The following is a 26,202-nucleotide window of genomic DNA, read 5'->3' on the forward strand; positions in this document are numbered from 1 at the left end:
CTGAATTCGTCAATCAGTTCTTTGGAGTAGCTCTAGAAACAGCCTTCATGAAAATGTTTCAAAGACATCTCCCGATGTATTTTCATAAATCTGCTCAACCTATAATCTCCCGAGTGTGGGTTCGTGCTCCTCCCCGTGCACATTTGCAGACCACGCACGTGGACTCTGGGTCATTTGTGGAACGTCTGTGCAGTGACCGCTAGCTCAGAGGGCCTTTGCCCCACCAGCCTTTGTTGGGACGGCGCGATCGTACTGAGCTGTGGGCCAGAAAATGGTCTGGGAATCTCATAAGTGATATCTATTTTTAATGGAATCTGCAATTTTAACAATAACTTAAGTCAACACAATTTGGACAAGGTAAAAAGTGCTACTTATCCAAGAAACATATATCTCCGTATCTCTGTTGGGTACCTGGCCAGGTCTGGGGTCTGATGAGGGCTACAACAGATGTGGTCCCACCTCAGGAAACTTAGAGTCTGGAACAAGGGGGTAGCAAATGTCCGTGAAGAGCCAGATAGTACACAGTTCAGGCTTTGCAGGCTATCCAAAAGCAGCCTTAGATAATATGTGAACAAATGAGCACAGCTCGTTCCAATAAAATCGCACTTATGGAATCAGGTGATTGGCTCTGGGTTCCTGACCCCGGTCTAGAAGAAAAGAAAACATCAAATAATCGTAGGTGTATGCAGGTGTGCATGTGTGCGTGGGCATATGTAAATTCAAGCTGTGGTAAGTTTCAGGAGGGAAAAGTCGGTGATGTTATGAGACCACTCAGGAGTGGGGAAAGGCTTCTCTGAGGCCTGGAGGTCGAGAACCTTTGCATACATGAAGAGAAGAAGGAAGAGCTTCTTCCCAGGTAAAGAGAACAGCCTGAACAAAGGTCCTGAGGTAGAAGGAAGCGTGGCTTAGTGGCAGAACCAAACCAAGGACAGTGGTTCCAGAGCCTGGAGGCGAAGTCAACAGCACAGGGCCTGTCTTGAGGGTTGTGGGTTTTGTACTGAGTATAAGAACATGGCTACAAAGATCGCTCTGACTACAAAGAAGAACAGATTGCGCGGGGGGAGGGGACAGTGAGATGCCGGGAGAGGGTTGGCAGATTGCTGGGGACATCAGGATGATGGTGGCTGGACCAGGAGGGTTCCGCTTCCTGTGGAACAGAGTGCAGAGACAGGGATGAATCCAAACACGGTGTTAGAGGCAACACCAAGACCAGGAAAGCATGGCCAAGGTTCGGGGTGTGGGAGCGGCGGGGACAGGAAAGTGGGCTGTCCCAGAATCCCAGCTGCTCCCTTGTTGTGGAGAAAGGGGCTCAGGTCTCTGTGCAGCCCTTCCTCAATGGTCTCTTAGGATCCTGCTGGTCCGTGCTGGGTGCTGTCTTGTGCTTTGGGGCAACGCTCAGCTCTGTAAGACCTGGAGTCTTGTCTACAATTATGGGTGAGGACATTGAAGCTCAGAGAGGTTTGTGACTTCTTTGTGGTCACACAGCTCATTAGTGATAGAGCTGGGACTTCAGCCCATGGCCTCCTGACCCCAGGCCCAGTCTCTGGCCACCCCATCACAGCTAACTCTGGACCTCGACGTTGGAGGCCATGCCTCCACCTGGGAGAGCCCTTTACTTCCCTCAAGTCACTCCAAGGTGGTCCTGCCCTTGGCTGAGTGGCCTTTCCAGCATCACTTCTCCTGAAATAGGGGTTTTGTTCTTCCCTCTGTTTGCACTCCCAGTTCTGCACAACTCCTTACAGTTTATTGAGCCTTTTTCCAGGCACAGTGTCTCTTAGTTAAGTCACATGGTAGACCCTGAGGTGAGGCTTCGGCATACACATTCTGCAGCTAAGGACACTGAGGCCCGAGGCCTGGCAATGCCTGTGGCTTTGCTGTTGCTTTAATGCCCTTCTTGGGAGTCCATCCCCTGTCGGCAGCAACAGCCATGACTAAGCACCTCTCACAGATCATCCCCAGCCCCTGGAGAAGTAGGGGCCCCAGGACTCAGGTTCCCAGCCGGGCCCCTGCTGGGCCCCTCCTCTGGGAAGGCAGGCTACCAGCCTGAGGGGGAAGTCTTCAGCTGCTGCTTTCACTGTCAGCGTAAAGGGTCTGCCAGGCTGGACCATGAGAGGGGCGGAGGCCACAAGTTGCTGAGCGGTGACCCTGAGTTCCAGAGGCAGCTCCAGCACGGGCTCCCATCTCCGCCATGTTGCCTGCATCCCAGACCCGTGGCCTCATCTATAGAGAGGGATGATATGCCTCCTTCACAGGCTGCCTGTGAGGATTCATGAGATTCCCTCATCATGGAAGCGAGGGGACCTAGCAGTACCTGAGACCCAGGGCAGCCAAGCCAACAGTACTCTCCAGCCCTCCTTCTCTGCTCTGGTCTGCCTTCTCCCTGCGCGCCAACCCCCCAAATGGTTCCTGACCTGACTCAGCATTTCTCTGCCCCAGCAAGCTTGCTTCCCACTGCTCCACTTCCCTGAGGCTCTGTGTTTGGTGTATGACCTGTCGTAACCCCCTGCCCCGGCTACAGCTCTGAGGGTCCCCTCAGCCTTAGGTATGTGCAGTGGCCACGCTGGCCACAGCCAGGCCTGCCCAGACCTCTTCAGGCCAGGCCACTGCACATCTAGCACCTACTCTGTCCATAGAGCTCCCGCCACCAGCCCATGCTTCCTCTTGCCCTCCTCTCCGTCTCTGCCTGGGCTCCCGTTGTGTCTGACCTGCTTGTGCAGTTTTTACCCTCCTAGTCTCTCCCTCCCCTTTCTCTCTGAGGGTCTCTGATGTCCTACGTCTCTCCCTGTCTGTCCTTCCCTTCATTGCTGCCCCTCAGACTTTCTCCCTGAGTGATGTGCATGTATGTCTGTGTGTGCACGTCTGTGTCTGGGTATATATTTGTCTGTGTGTAGTGGTGAACATGCCTGTGTGCTTCTGTGTCTGTAGGGGCTACATGTCTGTGTGTGTGTCTGTGTGTGGTGGTGAACATGAATGTGTGTGTGTGTGTGGTGATGAACATGTATGTGTGTGTCTGTTGGGGATGTGTGTCTGTGTGGTGGTGAGTGTGTGTGTGCGTGTGTGGTGAGTGTGTATGTGTGTGTCTGTGGGTCTATAGGGACATATGTCTGTGTGTATGTGTGTGTCTGTTGGAGATACGTATCTGGGTCTGGAAGGGTACATGTCTGTGTGTGGTGGTGAGGGTATCGGTGTGTTTGTGTTTCTGCATGGTGCTGGTGAGTGTGTGTGTGGGTCTGTGGGGACATGTGTGTGTGTGTGTGTGTATGTGTGTATGTGTGTCAGGGCAACTGGATATGTTTGTGTCTGTGTGTGGTGGTAAGCATATGTGTGTGTGTATGTGTGTGTCTGTTGGAGATATGTATCTGGGTCTGGGAAGGAACATGTCTGTGTGCAGTGGTGAGCGTGTTTGTGTGTTTGTGTTTGTGTGTGTGTAGTTTAGGTCTGTGGGGACACATGTCTGTGTGTGTGTGTGTATGTGTGTCAGGGCAGCTGGGTGTGTTTGTGTGTGTGGTGGTGAGCATATGTGTGTGTGTATGTGTGTGTCTGTGGGAGATATGTATCTGGGTCTGGGGGGTACATGTCTGTGTGCAGTGGTGAGCATGTTTTTGTTTCTATTTGTGTGGTGGTGAATGTATGTGTCTGTTGTGGGTCTGTGGGGACACGTGTGTTTGTGTGTGTGTGTGTGTGTGTGTGTGCGCGCGCATGTGTGTCGGTGAGCTGGGTGCATATCTGACTGTTTCTCCCCACCCCCCCGCCTCCCCCACCCTTCTCGAGCTCCGTCTCCCTGTCTGTCTCTCTTGTCAGGAGGCCAAGCTGGGGCCAGACGAGGGCCGGTGGGATGAGATCATGCGGCGGGAGCAGGGCTTTGTCAGGAGGGATGGCGGTGGGCTGGGCCGGGCTGTGCACGCCTGCATTGCCAGGCTCTGGAGCAAGAGCTCGGGCCTGGGGGCAGCGCTGTGCGGCGTGTGCGTGTGTGCGCATGTGTGTGTGTGAGAGAGAGAGAGAGACAGAGACGGAGCGTGAGCGCAGAGCAGACACTGCAGCAAACCGCCAAGCCAGGCGTCTCCACGTGGGCCCCTCAGCTACCCAGCCCCCAGCTCTTTGTTCTGGTGCAGCCTTTAGCCTGTGCGCGCGCAAACTGGAGCACGCGCACGTGGGAGCACGCGCACGCGGGCACGATGGTCAGGAGCCTCCCCAGGAGCAGGTCCTCAGGGGCCCCCGCCCTTCCTCTGCCTCGGTGCAGAAGGTCACCTGCCTCACGCCTTCCCTCAGCCCCCCGAGGGGCTGCAGCGGGTCCCCCTGCCCCCACCACCGCCGCTTGCCAGCCCCCAGCAACTTGGCAGGCGGCGCGGAAATGTCAGCCTCCTCGGCAGCCAGCGGGCCCACGCCTGCTGGCTTTGTAGGCACCAAGCAGCAGGCAGTCGCCATGTCCCGAGGTCTCCGAGAGCCCCCCTGCATGCCTCAGCTACCGGCCCAGTGTAAATGACTCTGTGTCCCCTCGGCTGACCTCAGCAGACTTGGGGACATCAGAACCCAAGGAATGGGGAGCCCTGGTGCCCGAGAATGGAGCAGGACCTGCCCCAGGTCACAGCAAGGCAGGGCCGAGTCCAGACGAGAGCCTGGGGTGCACGCTGGCAAAGTGCCCCAGGCAAAGTGGACCACTTGCTTTTTATCAACAAACACCTGCTTTCTCTGATGTGCTGACAGTCCCGAGGAAACATTCATGGAAAGGGGACAGACACATGCCCAGGGCCCCCAGCCAGCCTGGAAGGTGAAGCATTAGGAATATGATGAAGCCCCTGCCTTGTCCCTCTGGGTCTGTGTCCTGTGGTCCCTGCAGGAGGGGCTCGGGAGAGGCTCAGTACTTTGGAGCTCTCAGTCCCAAGGGACCTTCTTGTAGGAACTTGCAGAGCAGCCCTGGGGCTCAGACACAGACCCGGGGGCCCCATCCATGGTGCGTTGTACCTCTGTCACACAGTTGGGATGGGACAGTCATCAGAGGCCACCCGTCATTTCACCACTTGTACTCAGGACTCTTAGCAGAAAAAGTAGGCTTCCTTCTCTCTGTCTTTGAAAACAATCCTTGTTCTCACCTGGCTGAACGGGGGCTCCCAGACCTCCCAGGTGGTAGGGACAGTGCTGGTCTCTCTTAGAGGCTCTGTTTCCAGCTCCACCTTCACACCTCCTCCAGGAGCTCTCCCCGCCACCCCCCTGCCTACCCCAGAGCACGCAGCCACCTTCCCGTCACCGTCACCGGGGAGGACAAATGGCCTCATTCAGGGACGCCCTGCCAGATCTGTCTCTCTAAGACAAAGCTGTGTGCAGCTCTGCGTGAAAAATGGCTCGCAGCCGCCCAGTGAGCAGGCGGGATTGGTGGGTGCAAATTGCGGGGGATTTGTTAACGCTCGCTGGCTTCCCTAGAAACAGCGGGGCAGGCGGGCCCTTGCCCTTGAAATGCCAGGCTGCCAGGCTGGGCGCCTTGTCAAGGCTGGGGACAGACTTCCTCCTGGACACCAGCCCCCACCCCCACATCCCAGCTCAGCAGAGCTGGGGTGTGGGGGAGGGATTTGGCTTCCTTCCTCTTGCACTCCAGGGCAGGTCCCACTCAGGAAAGGCCTCTGGATTTCATCACCAGGCCCCTGGGAACCGACTCATGGTCAGCCCTGTTTAATGGATGAAACCTGTTTGCAAGGCTTGCTCACCGCCTGCTGATTCACTGCTATGGGAGAGGCTGCTGGGGCTCTTACCACATGCCTATTTTATAGAAGAGGAAACTAAGGCTCTGATGGGAGAAACAGACCCAGGTCACGTGACTTGTGGTGCTGGAAGAGGTCTTGGACCTCTAGCTGGTCAGATCCGGAGCATAGGGAGCTGTCCCCATTCTGAGTGACCCTGAGTGAGCAGGTGGGGTAGCTTGTCCTGGGCCAGTGGCCCCTGGCTCCTCTTCCCTCCCCCAGCTCCCTGAGGGCTGAGGCCTGGGATCCGGTGGCCTCACTCTGCTCTTGGAGAAAAAGAACAGTGGGGAGGAGCCCACGTGACAGGGTTTGTGGACACAGCGTTCCCAGGCTAAGGAATTGGGGGGAGGGGTAGCTGTGACAGTCCCTGGGGTGTCCAGAGTGAACAGTGAGGAGCCAGGCAGTGCCACGGAAGAATGAGAGAGGACAGATTTGGAAACAGCTACAGGGCCCTGGAAAAGAGCACTGAGTATTTGGATGGCCACTCCACAGCCATTAAAAACCAGGTCTCCCAAGAATTACTATATGGAAATGCTTATGATATAATATGAATTTTTAGAAGGGCAGCAAAAATGGTAAGTTTGGTGGGACCTCAACCAGGTGCACAAGAAACAGAAAACAGAATATACCAAAATGTCAACTTATAAATAATGGATCTATCTGGAATTGGGGGGGAGGGGTGACACCGTATTTCCCGCATTTTCTGCAGGGAGCACAGATTCTGTTTTTAAGCAGAAGCAGCCGTGGGCATTGTTGGTTCCTCTGACGTTTGGCTGGTGCTGGCAGGGGTGGAGCGAGACGAGAGTGCCCTTGTCTCCAGGCTGGCTCAGCAGTTTTCCCAGTGCAGCCCTCTCTGGTTCCCCAGGAGCCCCGGGGGGCAGGCCTCGGCTTGTCGGGAGGCTGCTCTTCCTGTCTCCCTCTCTCTTCTGCGGGATTAGCTCATCGCTGGCTCCCCCGCAGAGCCGGGGTGTGCAAGGACACAGCTGCCTGAGGCCCAGCTGGTGCATATCTGCTTTCGAGGCCTGCCCAGAATGAGAGGGGGCAGAAGGCCGAGGGGATCGGCTTCGCAGTGGGGAGGGAGGATCCAGGGCTGGGACCCTGACAGGCAGTACAGAGCCCTCTCAGGATGGGGCTGCTCCTCCTACCTGGACCCTCACCCCAGTCCAGAGCCCCAGCAGGGAGGGCACACACTCAGGCCCTGTGATCGGGGCGGGGGTCTGCGAAAGGGAGGGGAGGGACTGATGAGGCTCGTGCAAGGGGAGGGAGAGGCTACCAGAAGCTCTTCAAACACATGATGCGTGTCCGAGTTTGGGTTCCCCCAGACGCAGCCCCCAGCCAACATGCTGGCACAAGAGGTTTGTTTTGGAGGATCCCAGAGAACACCCGTTGAGAAGCAGGGAAAGACGGGGAAAGGAAGGAGTTCGATGAAAACGTGTTGTTAAGCACTGTACCTGCTGTGACCACATAGCAGGGAGCTCTGGGAGACAATAGAGCCTGGCCCTCAGCCTGAGAGGCAGGGACAAGGAGCTCTTTATCCTGCACCTGGCATCCATCATTGGCCGAGGGCTGCTTGGGGTCAGGGCGTGGGTGCGCCCTCCGGCTCGCCTTAGCGACCGTGCCGACGGAGTCAGGGCACACACAGGAAGCGGAAGATGTGTGATGAGGCACCCACTGGGCGGGAGAAAGGCACTGGCCCCATTGACATCACTTCCATTCATTCCTCAGCATCCCTGCCACATTCCAGTCCTATTCCTATTATAATTGTCTGTTTCATATTGTTTCTGGCGTATTTTGACTTTCAAGATAGAAATTATAAAAGGTAACTTTATATCTTACGTGCTACAGTAACTGGCAGACCAGTCTCCATTGCCACCTTTAGAAACTAACTGTCAAAATCAGGATGCTGGAGACCCTGTCCTGTGTCTGGGTTGAGCAACAGGTGTCTGGCCCATCCCTAGAACCTGGACCAGCTCTCTGCCAGTTAGAAAATGAGGTTGGGGTTTAGGAAATTGGGAGTCCCCTTCATGAAATAACCACATCTCAGACGTGGGAAGAGATCTGACGTGGCTGTGGTTTCCTCATGGGGGCCGCAGGCCCTCATCCATACCTGAGAGTGCTACTGTCAAGGAGGAAAGTCTTGTCCAAGGCCATGGGGCCTGGGTGCCTCCCCCTACCTCGGGGGCCCTTTCAAGTCCGTTTCTTCCATAGGCCAAAGCCCTCACTCCCCCTCTACCTTCTTGGCTACAGCAAGAAATGATGAGGTCATGGGTGTGAGAATCCCTCTCAAAATAAGAAAATACTAAACCGGAATTTTCAGGCCAGGAATGATTATCGTCTTGCCCAGTCCCACTCTGTGCCAAGCACAGGGGCTACAAATGTATATAAATACACCACACACGGTCCCTGCTCTTGAGATTTGAAATAGATGAATGGGCCCATTCTGTGGGTAAGAAATGACAGTAATCCTACACACAAACAGAGCCCTTTACACAGCCTCCCTTGTCTGGCCCTGTGAGATCCCCAGGGCGGGCAGATCCCCCATTTAAAGAGGAGGGGACTGCAGCTTGGAGGAGTGGCGAGGTAGCCACAGCTGGAGCAGAAGTGGGCACCAGAGCTCTGGCCAGCCCACCCTTGTTTCTCTGCACGTGTCCCCGGAGGACTGGGCACAGCCTCTGGGGAGATGTGGACCCACAGGTACCACCCTACAGGCACTAAGGGTGTCCCCCTTCAACCACAGTGCTGTGTAGCCCAAAGGCATGATCGGGACAGAGATCCTGCCAAAACAGTTCCCCACTGCCCCAGGGTGTCCTGAGAATGCCACGGCTACCAGTGAAGTTAATAAAGCCATCCGCAGCAATTAATTCTGCCGAGGAAAGAGCCAGGTAAGAGGATTAAGGAAGCCGGAGCTTTGGTTTTAAGATGGAGCTTAGCATTCCCACCAACAGAGGAGGGATTTCAGGGGAATCCTCCGGCGTGAGAGTGATATGGAGCAGGGGCTTGGTAGAAAGCGGGCAAGGTAGTAACAGGACTTCTGAAGCAAGCTTTGCAAGCCATAGCCTTGTAAATACCTTCTGGGTTAGACAGACAGACAGACAGGGGTTAACAACGGTGCTGGTGCCGGTGCCGTCAATCTTGCCTGTTTCAACTTACAGGGCAAGGCATCTGGATTGGGAAAAAAAAATCTGATTTATAGCTCCCTTCAGTCATGATGATGGCCAGCATGTGGTCAGCATTTTCTTGGTAATGGCCCCTCGCAGTGTGTGGCACCCATGAACCCACTTATCCCACATGGTGAACCCATTTTACAGATGGGAAAACTGGGGCTGGGAAAGATTGAGTCATTTGATGAAGGCCACTTGGCTAAAAAGAGCCAGAATTATGGTTCAACCCAGCATATCTGACCCTGAAGCCAGAGGCCACCCCAGACTATCTATGAACAGGGTGAAATGAAGTTCGGAGAACAGCACGTTCATGACTCAAGAGAACATGTCAAGATCACCAGAACTGCTTGCAGGTGGAGGTATTACGTATTTGACGATGATTGGTCTTTGCCGGTAGGTTAAACACCTTCCTGTCTTTGAGCTTATTCAACACTCACAGCCCCATAGATGGTGAGTAGCAGAGAGACTGGCACGTAGTAAGCATTTTGTACATGCCAGATGTTAGGATCGAAATGTCCTGGTCAGCCCCAATTTCAAATATTTTTCCCCGGAAACCTTCCAGCTCTATCGTAGAGAGGAGTAGTGGTTAAAGGCATTGACTCTGGAACAACCTGTCTAGATATGAATCCCACCCAGACTTCTTCCACTTTGGCTGTGTGACCTTGGAAAAAGTCACTTAACTTCTCTGTTCCGTGGTTGCCTCATTTGATAAAAGGGGGTAATAATAATGCCTACATCAGGGGCATTAAGTGGGTGAATGTATATGTAGCGCTCAGAACAGGACCTGGGGTATAGTAAGTGCTACGATACACAGGCTAACAATTTTATTCCAAGTTTTGACATTCAGACTGTCTTAGGATGTCTCTTGTACCTGGAGGTTACCCAAAAGCCTGTGCCTGTCCTTGTGTCATGATTTGGGGTATGGAAAATACGGAACCTATATGTGTAGGCAGGGCCAAGGTAATTGCCCCCCAGACCCCTCTCTGAGAGGGTAGGAGATGAGTGGGGTGACGGCCCCTTCCTGAGGCTCAAGAGAGGCTCATGTGAGGTCAAGCACACTCTCCCTTCCCCCCAAGAAGAGGAGACTGAGCCCCAGAGGGGGAGGCAGGCTGCCTGCAGTAGACGGTAGAGAGCTGGCTGAGGGGGGCCAGGCAGGGCCAGCAGAGCCCTGTCTGTGCCTTGGGCTGGGGAAGTTTGAGGGCCTCTTTTGTCCCAGCAACGCTTCCCAAAATTCTCTCAAGAGGGAAAGTAGCTCTTCAAGCACGGTTTATTGAGCTCCTGCTTCATGCCACACACTGTGCTGGGTATTTTATGAGTGTCCTCCCTGATCCTCAGAAGGAACCAAGCCATTTAATAGATTGGAAAATGGATGCATAGAGATTTATTCACCTGCCCAGAGTAACCCAAAACCTTTGTAACAAAGGAAGGGATGATTGGCTAGATGGCTCTGAGTGGATGGAGGTTTGATCAGCTGGGACGAAAAGAGAAGGAGGAAAGAAGCAAGAGAAGGAGGGAGGAAGGGTGTGGAGCAGAGCCGGCCCCAACTCCAAGCGCTTGCTCCCTCTACTCTTCCCTGGTCGTGCCTTCTCTCCCTGGGATCAGGCTCATTGGCAGTGACCCCCTGGCTGGTCCCCTGGGCCCCTCTGGCCAGCAGGATCAGAGAGGAAGATGCCCATAGACCCTGCCCTCTTGCCCCACATTAGCTGCCCAAGACAGCTTGCACAGAAGAGCCAGGAGAGGCCAGGCCTTGAAAACTGTGGGTCTGCAGGTCTGCAGACCCCTGGTTCTCCTTGCCTGCTCCTTTCTGCCACCTTCAAGTCCGGCCCAGCTGCCTTCTGGGATAGGACTGGCCTCCAGAAATACAGAGCCAAGATCTGGAAACCAGAGCAGGGGCAGCCTGAAGTAGGGGGTCCAAGCTCAGGCGTCAGGGTCAGGCTGACCTAGGATCAGCCCAGCTCCATCACTTCCATGCCACGCGTGACCCTAGCCACGTCTTCTACCCTCTCATGAAACCATCGGCACTCAGTACCTAACACAAGCTGGCGTCTCCGGAGGGCTCTGTCCACAATCATTCAGATTAAGCCTTGCACTGCCGGCTCTGAACCCTACTTGCTCTGTGACTTTATGCAAATCGCTTGGCTTCTCCCAAGCTCGGGGGTCCAGCCGATTGGGTCCCCTGGCTAGAGCAGCAGCAATTCTGTTTCCATGGCAACCCAGCTGCCTCTCAAGGGACCATCTGGATCACATCACCCTGGCAAGGTGCTGCCCAGGCAACCAGGTGTTTTGTGTTTTGCAGTGGAAGCTCTGCAAGGTGGTAATTCCCCTCGCCGGGGACAAGGCAGTGGCCAGGCAGTGGCTGGAAGGAAGCCTGGACGCTTGGCCAGGCCTTCTGCCCTGCTCCTCCTGCAGGCAGAGAGAAACACACCTCAGAGCCTGAGAACCACTGACCAATGACTTTCCTTGAAGAGCTGTGAACAGTTGCTTCTTTATATTCCTGGGTGCATTTCCTGACTTGTTGAGGCTGGTAGGGTGGGAAACGCTGCCCGGGGCTGGACTCCTGTAGGGAATTCCAAAGGACCCAGTCTCACCTGTTTGGGATGAAGAGCTACTATTGTCTTGGGGCAGGAAACTGGAATTACTGGGGTGGGGAGGGGGAGTGAAATTAGGAGTCTGCCTTTCAAAGAGGCACATAATTATGACAACAGAAACTCAGTGTAAAGGATAAACTAAATTCACCCCTTCCCCAAGCAGGCACGGGCACCGGTTATATGCAGACATTGTGATTAACCTTGGAATAACCCCAGAAATTGTCTGTACCCTCAAGGAGCTTACAGAGACCCTACATGCTCAGGAAAAAGGCCGTATCAACAGATCCACATCAGCAGAGGGTGAAACTGAAAGGGGGCCAGCCGTTTGCGATGGGCTGCTCCCAACCTGCTGGGGTTGGACAGCTCAGAGATAGCCCGGTTCTGCCTCCTCTTCGTGGAGGTGAGCCCTTGGACTCCTGAGACAAACAGTCGCTGAGGCACATCGAGCCCCTTTTCCAGAGGGAAACTGGGGCTCAGAGAAGTGAAGTCATGGCAAGGTCACACAGCTAGGAAGTGGCTGGGCAGGGATCAGAACCGGGGTCCTCTGCCTCCTCGGGGGCACCCTGTGGGGGCCAGTGCTCTTCTGGTGGGCTGCCCTAGGAGGATCCCACTTCCCCCATCCCCCAAGGCCTCCCTCTAAGCTGAGCAAAACAGTCCTCTGCCTCTAGGTCCTTTCTCCCTCTCTTCCCCTCTCTCTCTCTCCCTCCCTTTCTCCCTCCCCTCTCTTCTACTCCCCCCCTCCCTCCTTCCCTGGTCTCCTTCCCTCCCTCTCTCCCTCACTGTCTTCTCCCCTCTCCTCCCTGTCCCTCCCACTCCCTCTCTCCTCCCGTTCCTTTGTCTCCCCTTTCCCCTTGGGACCGCAGCTCCCTGCAACAATGGGCCCCAGGGCTGCATCTTAGCCCTGCCCAGGAGCCCAGAGCAGCCAGCCATTTGCTCCGGGCCACAGGCTCCAGGCCAGAGGTGGGGCACCGAGGTCCTGCCCCCACCCCCAGCCCTGCCCCTGCCCCCAGAAACACCGGCTGCTGTGCAGGGCTGCCCCCCTCCTAGGAACCCTCCGCCAAGGAAGTGACATAATTGCCTGTATTCCCATTTCCTCCAGGCTCCCCACTCTCAGATGTGTGCCCCAGATGTTTAGACTTACTTCCTCCCAATTAAGCCTCTGTCTGCTGGGAGGCCAGGAGGCAAGGGGCCACGTGTGTGCAAGGGGGCTTAGAAGGGAGAAAATGGGAACCTGCAATCCGGGGGGACAGGGGAACTGGCCGGCTACTGAGCTCCATGGGGAAGCCCACCGAGGGCTGGGAAGTGCGGCCAGACACCCCTGGCCAGCCCAACTACTATGGGAACACCGGCCCCTTAGCAGTCTGCCTCCGGGGGCAGATCCTGGTGCCCAGCCCCTGGGGACGACAGGGCGCCTGTGTCTGGTTCTTCTCCCAAATAAGAAAAAGAAAGAGGAAGGGAAAGGCACTGCCCACCCCCCAAGAGCAAAGTCAGGGAGTGGGCAGGTAACCCCACAGATTGGGTCTACTTCCTCTGAGGCACTGGTGTTCTTCTTTTGGCCAAGGCTGAGCTTCAGGGTGTGGGCCCAGGCCCCCTCATTGTGCAGAGAAGGTCGCTAGTTAATCACACTCATGTGTCGACACAGCCAGGGGTCAGGCATAGAACAGTGGCTTCCAGGTGGAAGATACAGAGTAGGTCGGGATCAGAGAGCCCAGCGCCCCCAACAGGGCCACTACGCATAGGGTTCCCCCTGGGACTGTGCGAGACACAAGCCCAGAACCGCCAGGGTTTCCAGTTCTGAGAAATCTGAGGTTTTCAATGTGGAGACCACCCCTTATTGAAGACCAGAGCTGGCTAGTCCAATGATGACAGAGGGCTGGCTCTCAGGTGGCCCGTGGAGGCATGGAACTTTAATCACCAGGGACCAAGACCAGGACGGATAGACCCCATGACTCATGGGAGAAGGAAGGGTCAGCCCACAGAGTCTGTGGGACTGGGTCATGTTCACTGAATCCAGAAAGAAGCCTCGGGCCATATCAGCAGGGAAGGGTCCTGAGAAGAGCACCTGAATGGGGTCTAAGGGTAGGAGGGCAGGATCTGTAAGGCATAGAAATCCCCCGTATGGTAAGTATCAAACGGGCAGACAGACACCCAGGGCTTTCATCCTACTCCCCTGCTTTCAAGCTGTGTCACTTGAGGTAACTGGCACAACCTCTCTGAGCCTCCACTGTGGCGTCAGGAAATGGGGCTAAGCATACCTCCCCGCCACGCTTGTTTGTGCTGGGGTATTGAGGATTCAGTGGGATGGTGCAGGGGGGAACTGTGCCTGTGTGTGGTGAAAACTAGGTATCCGTCTGCCACGTCCCAGTGACAGGCCAACCAGATGCGCGGGTAGCACCCTTCCCACCCAAAAATAAGTTCTGAGAGGGAGAAGGCTAGGTCAGGGAGGAGATGTCCTGTATGTCGGACAGGAAGGGGGAAGCAGGCAGATGGTACCCTTTTGGAGAATGTGAGGTCTATAATAATGAGGAAGAATTGTAAATAGTAAGGGTCTGTAGTAATACTGTTTTTGCTGCTACTGTTACTCTCAGATGTGAATGTTGGAGTGCAGAGGGCTTCTGGGATCACCCCGCCGAACCCCCTATTTTTACCTTAGAGAAGAGACTGCCTTGGAGAGAGAGAGAGCAATCTTCCCAGCGTCCCTCATGACGCCAGGGGGTGGGGCTGGTGTGTGCCGACATTTACCACCTAATACTCTTTTTGTTACTACTAGTAGTACCATTACTCCCACGACAGCTATTATTACTGCTAATGCTACCATTACTAATACTGCTGTGCTAAACATGCTATCATGTTTCCCCTACTAGTCAATGAATAAGTTAACTTTTATTGAGTTCTTACTATGTTCCAGACACTGGGTGAAATACTCCACGTACATCCTCTCAACTTTGCAAAAATATTGAGGAGACTCAGAGAGGTTAATTACTCGCTCAAGGCCACACAGCTAGCAAGCAGCAGGGCTAGAATTAGACTCAGGCAGAGTCTCACTCTAGACCTGCACGCTCGGGTACCTGCTCAGATGCTTTCCAGAAGGAGGAAGGACGCTAGACAAGCCCAGGGTCCTGGATGAATGGAGGCCTGGTCTGTCTCCGGAGCAGGGCTGCCTTGTGAATTAGCCCAAGGAGAGCTGCCTTTGTGGAGAGTCTAATAACCTCTCTCTTTCTTGCCCGGTTTCAAGAAACCTGAAATTCCAGCTGAAATTCAATTGGCTTTCTTTCGATTTAAGTATTTGTCCGTCTGTAAATAAGCCTTGTTCATTCGCTCGGGCATTTGAGGACCATGGTCAGAGGGGACAGTGAGGCCAGGTCCCAGACTCAGGCAGGCCTGGCTTCCAGGGCTGTGTTTGCAAGCTGGGTGACCCCGGGCGTGTCCCTTCACTACAGAGCCTCACAGAGCAGCTGTGCTGTCCTTCTGTCATGGAGGCCACGGTGTCTGGAGGGTATCTCTGCCCTGAAGCATTCCTGTAGCTCTCTGTGACTCTGAGGGACTCTTGGCCAGCCCCAGATACAATATTTCCTGTAGATGAGACCCCCGCCACCCAACTCCCAAGGCCGAGGCCAGTGATGGCAGGGAACCAACAAACTGTGTCTGGAAAAGATGCAGAATATAGAGCTTTATTCAGCCATTCGTGCGGTAAATACTCCATGAGTACCACAGGGTCTTAGGCCCTTTGCTGGATGCCTGGACACAGCCTGAGTAAGGCGGATGTGGTCCCTGCCTTCCGGGAACTCAAGGCTTGGTAGAGAAGACAGATAAATGTTGGAATAAACACCCTCCCGTGATGATGTCATTGTGATTGGTTCTACGAAGAACATCTTAGAGGCTTTCTCGAGAAAATGACCCTAGCAAGGAGAAAATCTGCCCAGAGAGGAGGGCAGAGAAAGGCATTTCAAATAGAGGGAAGAACATGTGCAAAGACTCTCACATGCAGAAGAAATGTAGGCTCAAATCTCTCTACCTTTTCCAACTTGGTGTCCCTGCCTAAGATGCTTCTGGGCCTCAGTTTCCTCACCTGTAGAATGGGAACAATGCCACCTGCCTCCCAGGGTTCCAAGCAACGGAGAGACTAAGGAATATGAAGGTGCTGATGTCTAGCACTGCTTCCTTGAATGCCTAAGGAATCCAGAGGCTGCCACTTGGCTCCTGGTTTCCAGTCACCCCCTGACACCCAAGGCCTGCATCTGTACTGGTTGTTCCTCAGCGCAATTAGGTAATTAGGCCAAATTCAATTACATACCACACTCCCAGGTCTGTCTGGGGCCTGAGGGAGGCGTGGGCTCCCCTTGCTGAGGGGGAGCAGCAGAAGCACTGGCTTGATTCCCAGGGCTGTGCCTTGTTACCACGCACCCCAGAAAACTGTCTGCATCCCAAATGGGGAAACTGAGTCAGGGGAAAGGAAGTGCTGCTTTGCCCCAAACGATAGTATCACCAGAGCTGAGATCTCTGGGCTGATTTTTCCCCTCCTTGAGCACCCCAACTCAGGCTGCTGGCCCATGGCTTGCCCCACCTTTCAGATTCATCAGGGGTCCTGGCTCCTCATCCCTCTGGACGGGCCCCCAGATTGGAGAGAGGGTAGGGTTCGGCTTCTCTGTCACTCCTGGATTTGCGGCAGTATCCCCTCCTAGCTGCAGGCTGGCACCTAGTTGCTGTTCAACACGTTGTTTGGCATGTAGGTTTTTGTGGCAAGCTTACCTCCAATAAAGCTGGGCAAGCTAGGGTTTAGAAGGGCCTTTAAGGGACTTGCTTGAGGCATCTAGACAAGAGCAACTCAGGTTGAGGGTAGCAGAAGGACCTTCCTAGAGACCATCATAAGACTTCCAGGGCTCTGAATGCCAATCCAGGGAGCTCAAGCTTGCAGTTGATCCTGGCAGCACTGGGGAGCCATGGAAGGTTTTAGACAAGGTAGTAACACGGTCAGATTTGCCTTTTATAAAACTTAGCAGCTAGAGGAGGGACCAAGGGGCCAGTGGCAGAGGAAACAATGGGGATGCTCTTCTGGATATCCAGAAAAGAGACTGCTGGGGTGGAATTGTGCCATAGAGGGAAAAGGACAGATGGTAACTCTCCATCAATGCCTCTTGCCTGTGGCCAGCCCCTGGCCACCCATGCCTGGGCCTCGGAAGCTCCACTGGTGACTTGGAGTTGTTTTAAGCTTCACTGTGGAGTTACTGAGTGGTTTCTGAAGGCTGTGTGTAGCTCCTTTCAGGGGGAAAAGTCTTAACTTTGGATTCATTTCATTCTAAAAATAAAGTGGTTTATGGGGTTTTTTTTTCCTAATCACGAGAATGATATATACTCCTTATAAACAGTTAAGGCATACAGAAAATTATAAAGTGGAGCTGAAATCCTACTGACACACTGTTTGTTTGTCAACAATGTTTGTTGACACCTACTATGTGCCAGGTACAGAACCACCAGAGATATAGCAGTAATCAAAACAGACAAAATCCCTACTCTCAAGGAATTCGTAGTCTACCACAAAGGGTACTATATTTGCAGATACACTGCACAAGCATTTGCAAGGATGGACCTTAGTAGGCCTTCTACTTTGGAACTGGCTTCTTTGTCATAAGAGGATTGTGTGTATACTGGAAGCATCTGGCCTGGCTTGCTCAATCCCTCATAGGTTATCAACGGGGAAGGGGGCGTCAGCTCAATTGTGACAGTCCTTCTTGGGGCATTCCCAATCAGACTTAGTGAGACTAGTGCCCCTAGTAGCAAGGAGACACAGCATCTGCACTGCATGTCAACACTGCATGGGGAAGCGGTGTCCCAGAAAATGGTAGTGATATGCTCTTGGTCACACAGTAAGTCCCCAGCCTCTCTCCCAGGCAACATCTCTCCATTGGGGCCTTGGCCTCCAGTGGAAGGGTGTGCTGTTCCCACCTGCCAAGCTCAGCTCTGCAGATCCTGATTTCAACATCAAGCCTCCCACTCCTTGCCCTGCCCTGGCGGCCACTTTGGATTTTCCCCAGACAGACATTCCTACGTGGCCTGTCTGCTCACGTCCAACCACCCCCCTCAACCCCTGGGAGAGGGGGGACACCTGGGACCATACGGGGGAGTGAAGGAAGCTGCCAGATTCCCTAGGCTGCTGTGGGCTAGGAGTAAGTGGCTGGAAGGGAGTGGGCAGCGGGAATAGAATCCTCTCACTCAGGACTGTCTGGAGGAGGGAAGGAAGCACACAGGTGATGAAGGGTTCCGGTGAAGTTTAATGGGTCTGGAAGGTTCAGAGACCTGCTTTGTTGCTGCCCAGAACATACTGAGGTGCTTGGGCATACTTTTCAAGCACCCATCCTCTCCTCCTACCTATAAGAGCACCCCAGAGCAGAAATGGCCACAGAAGCCCTAGGCTGCTACCCTGATATTCCCTCTGCATTTTCACATCCTCAGCTTACACACCTCAGGTGACAAGGTGCTCACTACTACCCCAGGGCAGTCCTGACTTCCCTTCTTTTGAGCCCAAATTGGATGCCCCCGCCCACCTTCCTGATGCGCAGTACCCTCTATGGATAAGGAAAGGAGCAGAAAATTCCAGAGTCTGGACCCCAACCTCCCTGGGAGCAGGAGGAAGACGGAGCGGGACAGACCCTCCACATCCAAATCCCATCAGCTCATAAAAAGAAGCAACTGATGGACAAGAGCCCTTTAGATCTTCCTATCTGTCTAGCACTTTACAGTTTGGAGAACATGCCCTTGCAAGTACACTTGATGGGAACACAACATCAGGAGACATGGCCTGGGTCTCTGGAACAAGCCAGAAGTCTTAGGGCTAGCCCTGGCTCTCCCACTAATTTGCTGTGTGGTGGCAGGAAGCCTAGGTCCCTCTCTGAGCTTGGATTCCCTCATTCCAAGTGAGGCTAGGGGCTCTTAACTCCAGTGCTAAATGAGTCGATGATCCCAAATGGTCAGGTAGAGGCTCTGCAGGGAGGAGGGCCGGCTGTAAGAGGCCACGCAGGCTTGGGGGCACAGTGGGGTCAGTAACGGCTGGGGCAGCCTGCCTGCAGCTCCACCGGCCCCCCAGCCTTGAGCCAGAATGTGTGCGTTTTCATAACTCCATCCCTGTCTGAACTTCATTTCTTCCTCTGCAACGCGGAGGGCATCCTCCTGGGACCTGCTGGAGCCTTTGTCTGGGGGATGTCAGGACTGGAATTTGGCTGCCCTGGCACAGACGGGAGAAATGCTTCACAGTCAGGGAGGCAGACAGACAGACAGACGGACAGCTTCAGCAGGAAGGGAAATTGCCTTTCCAACTGCAGGGAGCTTATGTCCGTCCAACCCGGGGACTGTCCGGAAGCCCCCCATCAAAGCTGTGTCCTGGGAGAAGCAATAAAACCCCAGGACTGCTGAGGCACAGACATTCGAGCTGCCTTGGAGGTCCCTTCCCTTCAAAGGCGACTCCAGAAATCAATGGAAAGAGATTCATTAGAGGCCTGGGTGGCAAGTTCCCCACCACCTCCGGTGGCCCCTTTGTAAGCCGGCCTGAGTTTCCTTTCTGAACAGGCTGCCTCCACGGAGAAGCCTCCCAGTGTTCTTCCAAGCAGCGGTTCTGGGGAGGGGTGCAGGCCGGGGGCGCAGGGCACCACAGCTCCTCCTATTCACGCCTTCATTCCTGGCCTCATTCATTCATTCATTCATTCATTCAGGCCGCTGGTTCTTGTGTCCTTCCTAGAGCAAATATCCCGCATCTGCCCAGCATCCTTTAGATCCTGTCCATGCGAGACGTCCAAAGCAGACAGTAGTTGCTGCTGATGCGGACCTTGCCTTCTAGTCAGGAGACAGCTTTGACAAGAGAAACAAGCAGTCAGAAGTGCAGAGGGGAGAGCGAAGTCAGGAAAGAGTGGGAGGAAGCGTGGGGAGGGGCGGCCGTTGGGGGCAGCGTGGCTGTGGAAGGCTCTGGAGAAGAGGTCAGCCACGAGGAGGCCTGCAGGGAGGGGGCACGTGAGCCGGGCCACCTGGAGAAGAGCGTGCCTGGCCCACCTTGGAGGGTATGTCGGGGGCACCTGAGGCCAGAAGGGCAGGGAGGCTGGGGCCGAGTGAGCCAAGGGCGGACTGGAAGGAAATGAGGTCAGGGAGGTCACGCGGGGGCTTGTGGGTAATCGTAAGGGCTCTGGGACTTCACACTGCCCCAGCCAGAACCTCCGCAGGAAGGGATCTGAGGCGAGAAGGGATGTGCTGTGACCTCGGCTTTCAGTGTTACCAGGGGCACTCTTTGGGAGGAATGCCAGGACAAAGTACCACCTGCCCACAGCTCCAACTAGACAATCACACCATCTCAGGGAGCTGGGGGCCAGAGGTCTGCTGCTCGGAGATGGTGGCAGCAGGGCCATACACGGGCCATCCAGGCTTCTCCCCCAGCTCATGGCACCATGATGCCACAGTCTTTAGGCATCCTCCCCCCTGTGCGTGTGTATCTCCATGTCCAGATGTCTGCTTTCTAAACAGACACCAGTCATAGGGCAGTAAGGCCCACCCCAATGACCTCATCCTAACTTGATCATCTGCAAAGCCCTCCCTCCAAATAAGGTCACGTTCACAAGTACCGGGGACTGGGGACTTCAGCATCTTTTGGGGGACACAGTTCAACCCACATCATCACTGCACAGACTCAGCCTCTTGCGAATGGTGGCCGGTATCTCCTTTGGTCCCCTGAGGACCTGGTATGAGGTGGTTTCACTTCCATCTTAGGAAGGAGGCGGTATGGGCCCAGGAAGCCTATGGGACTTGTCCACGGCTGGTGGCTGTCAGTGCTTGTTTCCTGAGCCCCAGCCTCCAAATCCAGGCCCATCGCCTCCCTCCACGGCTCCTCAGCTACCAGGGACCTGGCCAGCTCCTTCCTGTCTGCCAGCCCCTGCCTGCCAGCCTCTCTGTCCCGGCAGCACGGGCAGACAGCCTAAGGGGGTGGCCACCTTCCCAGCTAAGCAGTTAAAGGGCAGACAGCTCTTAAAGAAGCCCACCGAGTGCCCATTTTGTGCCCAGCTTCTGGTTTCCCTCCCCCATCTTCTCCTCTCCTTCAGCCTGGCAGGAGGCTTTCCCGGGTCCCCAGTAACCTTGTCATCGTAGGGCCTCTCAGAGGTGCCGAATGGAGGTGTGGGGCAGGGGTTGGTTTTGTTTTTTGAATAAAATGATAAGATTTGGGCAGAAGCCAAATGCAGACTTCTGGGAATGCAGTCTGAGTCTGGGACGAGGGCCCCGCTGGGGAAGAAATCCAGGAAGGGGGGTGGGGTACAATGATAGGAGGTCCTGAGCCAGGGAGGTCTCGTTCTCCACCGTGTCCCTAGGCCCCCCACAGGGGAAGCCTAGCCTGGCCAACCAAGATGTCAGGTGGATGCTTACCATCATGCAGATGGTAAACAGGAAAAAGAAACACAAAGAAAATATTGTGCTGGAAAAAATATAAAACAAGAGTCAGGGGATAAAGCTCTCATTAGCGAGCCGGAGTGACCTCGATGGCCCCTGTCCTCTGGACCTTTGAGTTCCATCTTAGGGATATAACAAGATGGTCCATGGAAGACTCCGCAATCAGATCTCCCACTAGTTTAAATCCTTCCAGCAAGTTGTCCAAACCTCTCTGTGCCTCAGTGTTACTGTCTGTAGAGTGGGAATAATGACCATAGCTCATCAGAGAGGGTAAAGGATCACACATCGATACTTGCAAAGTGCCTGGCAGATAGCAAACTCCCCATGACCTGGAGCTCTGCACAGTTAGGAACCAGGAGAGGCCTGGATCCAGCCCGGAAGTCCCAGCTCTGTTTCCCAAACAGGCGTGCTCTCTCCTGCTGACCCCCACGTGTGGGTAGGGTTGCAAGGCCTGGCGGAGACACCTCCGCTGGCTGGGTGCTGGACTTCCTCCTTCAGGAGGGTCCAAGTAGAATTGAGGGGATTGACGGGGGCAAAGGGAGAGAGGAAAGGGGGAAGAGGGAACAGCGTTATCAAAAGCTGTAGGGGTTTGCGCCCTGGCTCCTTGGAGGTGAGCAGGAGAAGCCTAAGGAGAAGGTCTCTGGAGGCAGAGCCCCTGAGTTGACTCCTGCCCCCAGTGCAGTCCCTTGAGCCCTCCTGGGCCAGCCACACTGGCAGTGAGACAGACGTCCCACGACGGTGACCCCCAGTACGTGCTCATCCCTTTATTGAACATTCTCTGGACCGTGAACTTCCTTCGTGGGTCCTGAGAGGGACCAGTTGTGTGTAGGTGGACGGCCCAGGGGGCTCCCAGGCCCTGTGCTTGTGCCTGTCACACCCACGTGGCTACCTGCCCAGGGCCTCCCTGTCTATCTCATCCTCCCTCTGAGCGCTCCAGCATGGGTGACATCTCTGAGTTATCGGGACCCTTGCTGAGACCTACTGAATCAGCCAGCCCCGCTTGAGGAGGACCAGGCTCTGTGGCTCCCCAGAACCCAAGGCCCAGAAGAGCCGCCTCTGGAGTTCATTGTTCTGCCTCTCCTCAGCCTCGGTCAGAGGAGGCTCGGCTTTTGTCTGCCCCCAGGCCTCAAACACAAAGCCTCGCCTGGGTGGCAACCCAGCCCAGAGCCTGGAAGCCCTGGGCGGAGCCACATTCGACCCCCGGGTGATTTACATCCAAGGTGGCTTGCTCTTTCTCTCCTTACCCGCCTGGGCTGGGACGGGCTCCAGGAGGCCGTGCCCCTGGAGGTTAGCTGGGGAGCCCTGGAAGAGGTTTTCCTGCACCCCCAGTCGCCACGCTAGTCCCCTTCCCCCTCCCCACGGTCCCGCAGAAGTGGGTTCTTTCTGCATGACAGGTTCCCCGAGCTGGGTGAAGAATCCTCCCGTCCACGCCCTCCGGAACGAGCCGCTGCCGCGTTCCTGGCTCTAGCGTCGTGATTTATCGGCGGCTCTTCCTCGCCTCGCCGGGGCCCAAGGATGGAGGAGTTCAAACACCCGCAAGAAAGCCACCCTCTATTGATCCCCACATCAGGCTTCCCGAGCGCTCGCAGCCATTCATCAAGGAGTCAGGGCGCTAGGGCCGCCGCTCTCCCTTTCTTCTTCCTTTCTTCTGCCTCCCAAGTCATTCCCCTGGGCTGTGCCCCCCTCCCTGAGGTCACTCGGAGACCTCGCGGAACGACTGCGCGCAGAGGTGGAGGGCGGCTTTGTCTTCAGCCCCTTTCCGGCAGATTCTTATCGGGCCGTGCGTGCGCCCAGTGGGTGGAGCAGGCCGCTCCGGGCCGAGCCCGGGCTTTTGAGCACATCTTTGGAAGTTGGAGAAGCGGAGTTGGAATGTGAAGTGAGGAGAAGCCCCTCTGAAGCAGGAACTGGTTAGAGTACCCGTGTATCTGTAGGCTTGGAACGCAAAGTACCAGTAAGAGCTCAGAGAGGGGCTAGAATAGGGCCCTACGGGCCTTGAAATTAACATGTGAAAACCCTAGCTTGGGCCGGGAGGCCTAGGTGCCGGCCAGTGAATGGATGCTGGAAAACAATTTGTTTTTCTAATTACGTAAATCTGCTGGATAGTATTTACTTTTTTTTTTTTTTTTTGCTTACCTGGAGAAAGTAAAAAACAATTGGTCCCAGGCCTGAGGAATTTAAAATTTAAATAAGCATATTAATGCTTTTCTTCCACCCCATCCTGCCAGAAGTGGGAGACTGGGGAGGCAGTGTGGTGGGGCTGTCTTACTCGTTTTCCAGGCAGTGACGCCAGGTCTGTGTCCCTCTGGTATAAACCTCAGCTCCAGTCCGGATTCTGGTTCAACGTACAGGAAGTGGTTTTTTTGAACTCTGCCTGGGGACTGGCTACTTGGTATCAACACTTATAGGGGATTTCAAAAATGAACATGGAAGTTCCAAACATTTAGTTTTTCTGTGGCTTGGAGGGCACCAAGGATCAGGTTAATATCATGAACTATCAGTGCCCAGAATTTCTGGGAGGGGAGGATCCAAGAGTGTGTTCTGGTTATTTGAAGCTTGGCTATTTGAATTCTGGGTAATCTGACACTATGTTAAAACCAGATTAATGTTAGTAATCTGGTTTTGAGGACTTCCATCTCAGTGTTTTCTTCTGAAATTTGGGCCAAATTGTCAGGCCCCATCTGTTTCTGGGTGTCACTGGCAGAGCACTGGGCTTTGAAAACCATTGTCTAGGGGATCTGCGGTGGGGACTGGGTCAGCCAAAGTGAGAAAAATGGGAGAGTCTTTTTATAGGGCCAAAGGGCTCTTCCCTCTTGAGATCCCAAATCCTGATGAGACTGCTTGGGAGGGCAGGTTCCCAACAGATGTCTCACTAAATTACTGCCCCCCTGCAAACCATTCTAACCCAAAATAAGGAAGACTCCTTGGAAGAGGTGAAAGTAAGCAGAGCCTGAAATTGGTGGAGATCAGAGAAGTCTCTCTTTCTCCAGCTGCCCCTGGGGTTGGCCCTGCAGGAAGGAGATGCCAATTAATCTCTCTTGCAGGAAGCTAGTTCTTGTCCAAAAGGCAGCAAGTTATGAAGTATGAATTAATCCATTTAACCAGCTCCTCGGAGGGAAAGCCCATGACAACTGCATTTCCAAATGCCATCCCCGAAAGTGATATTTCAAGTGGCAGTGGGTGGGATTAGAGCCTGCTAACGATTTATGTCAAACAAGGAGCAAGAACATAATTTCTAGATAAGTGATTTGTCTCAGCCACTTCCAGGGCGGGCAGGAGGACAGACAGTAAGGTTTAGGGGCCAGCCAGAGGCTCAGAATGAAAAAGGAGGGGAGTATCCGAGAATGAAGTCTAGAGAAGCAGCAAAGGCTAGTGGACCTGGTCAGTTACTGGGGATGTCTCAGAGAGCAGTGCACAGCTGTCAGTATAGAGGAGAAGGCAGTTCTGGCTACCTTTCTTTAGGATGAATGATGGGACCCCTCTTACCTTCCTAATCATTTGAGTTAGTTAGGTCACCAAGCAATTTTCACTGGCAGGTAGGTAGGGCTGGGGGAGGGGACTATAAAACCTTTCTCCCGAGAGGGGGATGGCAGTGCAAAGAGGGAGAGGGGCAGTGCCCTTTGGGCAGGACAGCAGGTGGGCTTCCAGGGGCGTCTCCGGGACGGAGGGGTGGAGAGGGGGCAACTCAGCTCAACGCCAGGAGACCTTGCAAAAGACAGGCTGGAAGGAAGAGGCCGCGGCCACCACAGGATGCAATGTCAGGAAGGCAGCAGCTCCCGGGGCGGGGCAGGGCCGAGGCAGGCGCGCACCGCAGCCGCCCCCGGCTTCCCTATAGCCGCTGGCCCAGGGCACAGGAACTCCCCGAAGTCGGGGAGGTCGAGCGAACGAACGCCCGCTCACCCTGACCCCGGCTCCGCGCTCGGGGAATCCCGAAGGTAGAGGGGTCCCTGTGCCAGGTTAGATACCAGGTCTTCTGCTTTCTCCGCCCCTTAACCGGTTCCGAAAATCCTGCAAACCGAGGTCGCAATCCGGATGACCCAGTACCGCCCCGCTCCTCCCCTCCGCCCCCCCACCCCCGGGCCGAGACCGCCCCCAGGCCAGCTCCCTCCTCCGCCCCCACCCCGCCGGGGACCCTCATTAGCATGACCACTTGGGAGGATTCGGTGGGGGGCGGTGGGGGGGGTGGGAGACACCCCAAGTCAACCACCGTCAGCGCCTTCCCGGCGGCCCCCTCAGGCGACAGCGCTCCGGGAGACCCACTCGCACAAGTGTTGCTTCCAATTAATTGCCCAGGCGGCGGGAGGGGGGGACCGGGGGGGCGGGGGCCCTGGTCGCCGCCCCCGCCCAGAGGCTGAAGCGCCGCTTGTCGGGTCGTGCGTTCGCTCGGCGGCGGCGTGCACCAGCACCACCCCTGCGTGCAAGTTTGAAATGTGAGCTGCCTCCGATTCATACTCGCTCGCGCTCCCTCGCAGCAAAGTGGCTGGGCCGACGGTCTGCGCGCGCGAGTGAGTGCGGGCGGCGGGCTGGGGGGCGGGGGTGCGGACGGCGAGGCTCGCGGGGCGGGGAGGGCGCGCGCGAGCCGGGGCTCCCTGGAGACGCCGAAGCAGGTCTGCTAGCCTTTCATCTTCCTCGCGCGCTCCTCCTCCTCCCTCCCCTCCCCCCTCCGCGGCGCGCCCGGCCTCCCTGGAGCCCCCAGCCCCACGCGGGCGCACGCAGGGTGGGTGGTCGCGCAGCTGGGGTCCCGGCGCGCGGCGCAGGGCGCGGGTCGTGGGAAGTTTCGCTGGCGCGCCCCGTGCGCCCCCGCCCCCCGCGCGCCCCCGGCCCATCCCCGTCCCCGGAGGGCTGTCGCTTGCGCCCGGGCGCGCGGCTGGCTGCCTCCTCGGTGGCGGCGGCGGCCCCATTAGCGGAGCCTCCGCCTGTGATTGGCTTCGCCCGGGAAGCTGGAGACGGGCGATGAATAATTGATGTGTGCGGTGCGGTAGCCGGACGGCGGCGGCGGTGGCGGGCAGCAGCGAGCGGGAGCGCGGGAGCCGGAGCGCCCTCGGAGCGGGCAGCGCGGAGCGAGCGGGCGCCGGAGCCGCCCGGGCCCCCGCGCCGCCGCCGCCGCCGCCGCCGCCGCCGCCGCCCGGGCGCGGAGCGGGGATGCAGGCGGCGCCCGCTGCCTGCGCGCAGCCTTTGTTCGGCGCCGGCTGAACCCTGCCCGGAGACGCTCGCCGCGGCCGCTCTCGGCCGGGCCCCAGCCCCCCGCGAGTGCCGGGGGGGACCAAGCCCGGTGCAACTTCTAGGTGAGTGCGGGGCTGGAGGGGT

General features: G+C 55.8%; 1 protein-coding gene across 1 annotated transcript in view; it reads left to right on the forward strand.

Annotated features, from left to right (window-relative positions):
* The window catches only part of LOC111144720 (zinc finger MIZ-type containing 1), a 263,603-nt gene that overhangs the window by 169,760 nt on the left and 67,641 nt on the right, over window positions 1-26,202 (forward strand).

This window comes from Enhydra lutris, unplaced genomic scaffold (assembly GCF_002288905.1).
Source record: "Enhydra lutris kenyoni isolate GAN:26980312 unplaced genomic scaffold, ASM228890v2 scaffoldscaffold12, whole genome shotgun sequence".
Taxonomy (NCBI): Eukaryota; Metazoa; Chordata; class Mammalia; order Carnivora; family Mustelidae; genus Enhydra; species Enhydra lutris.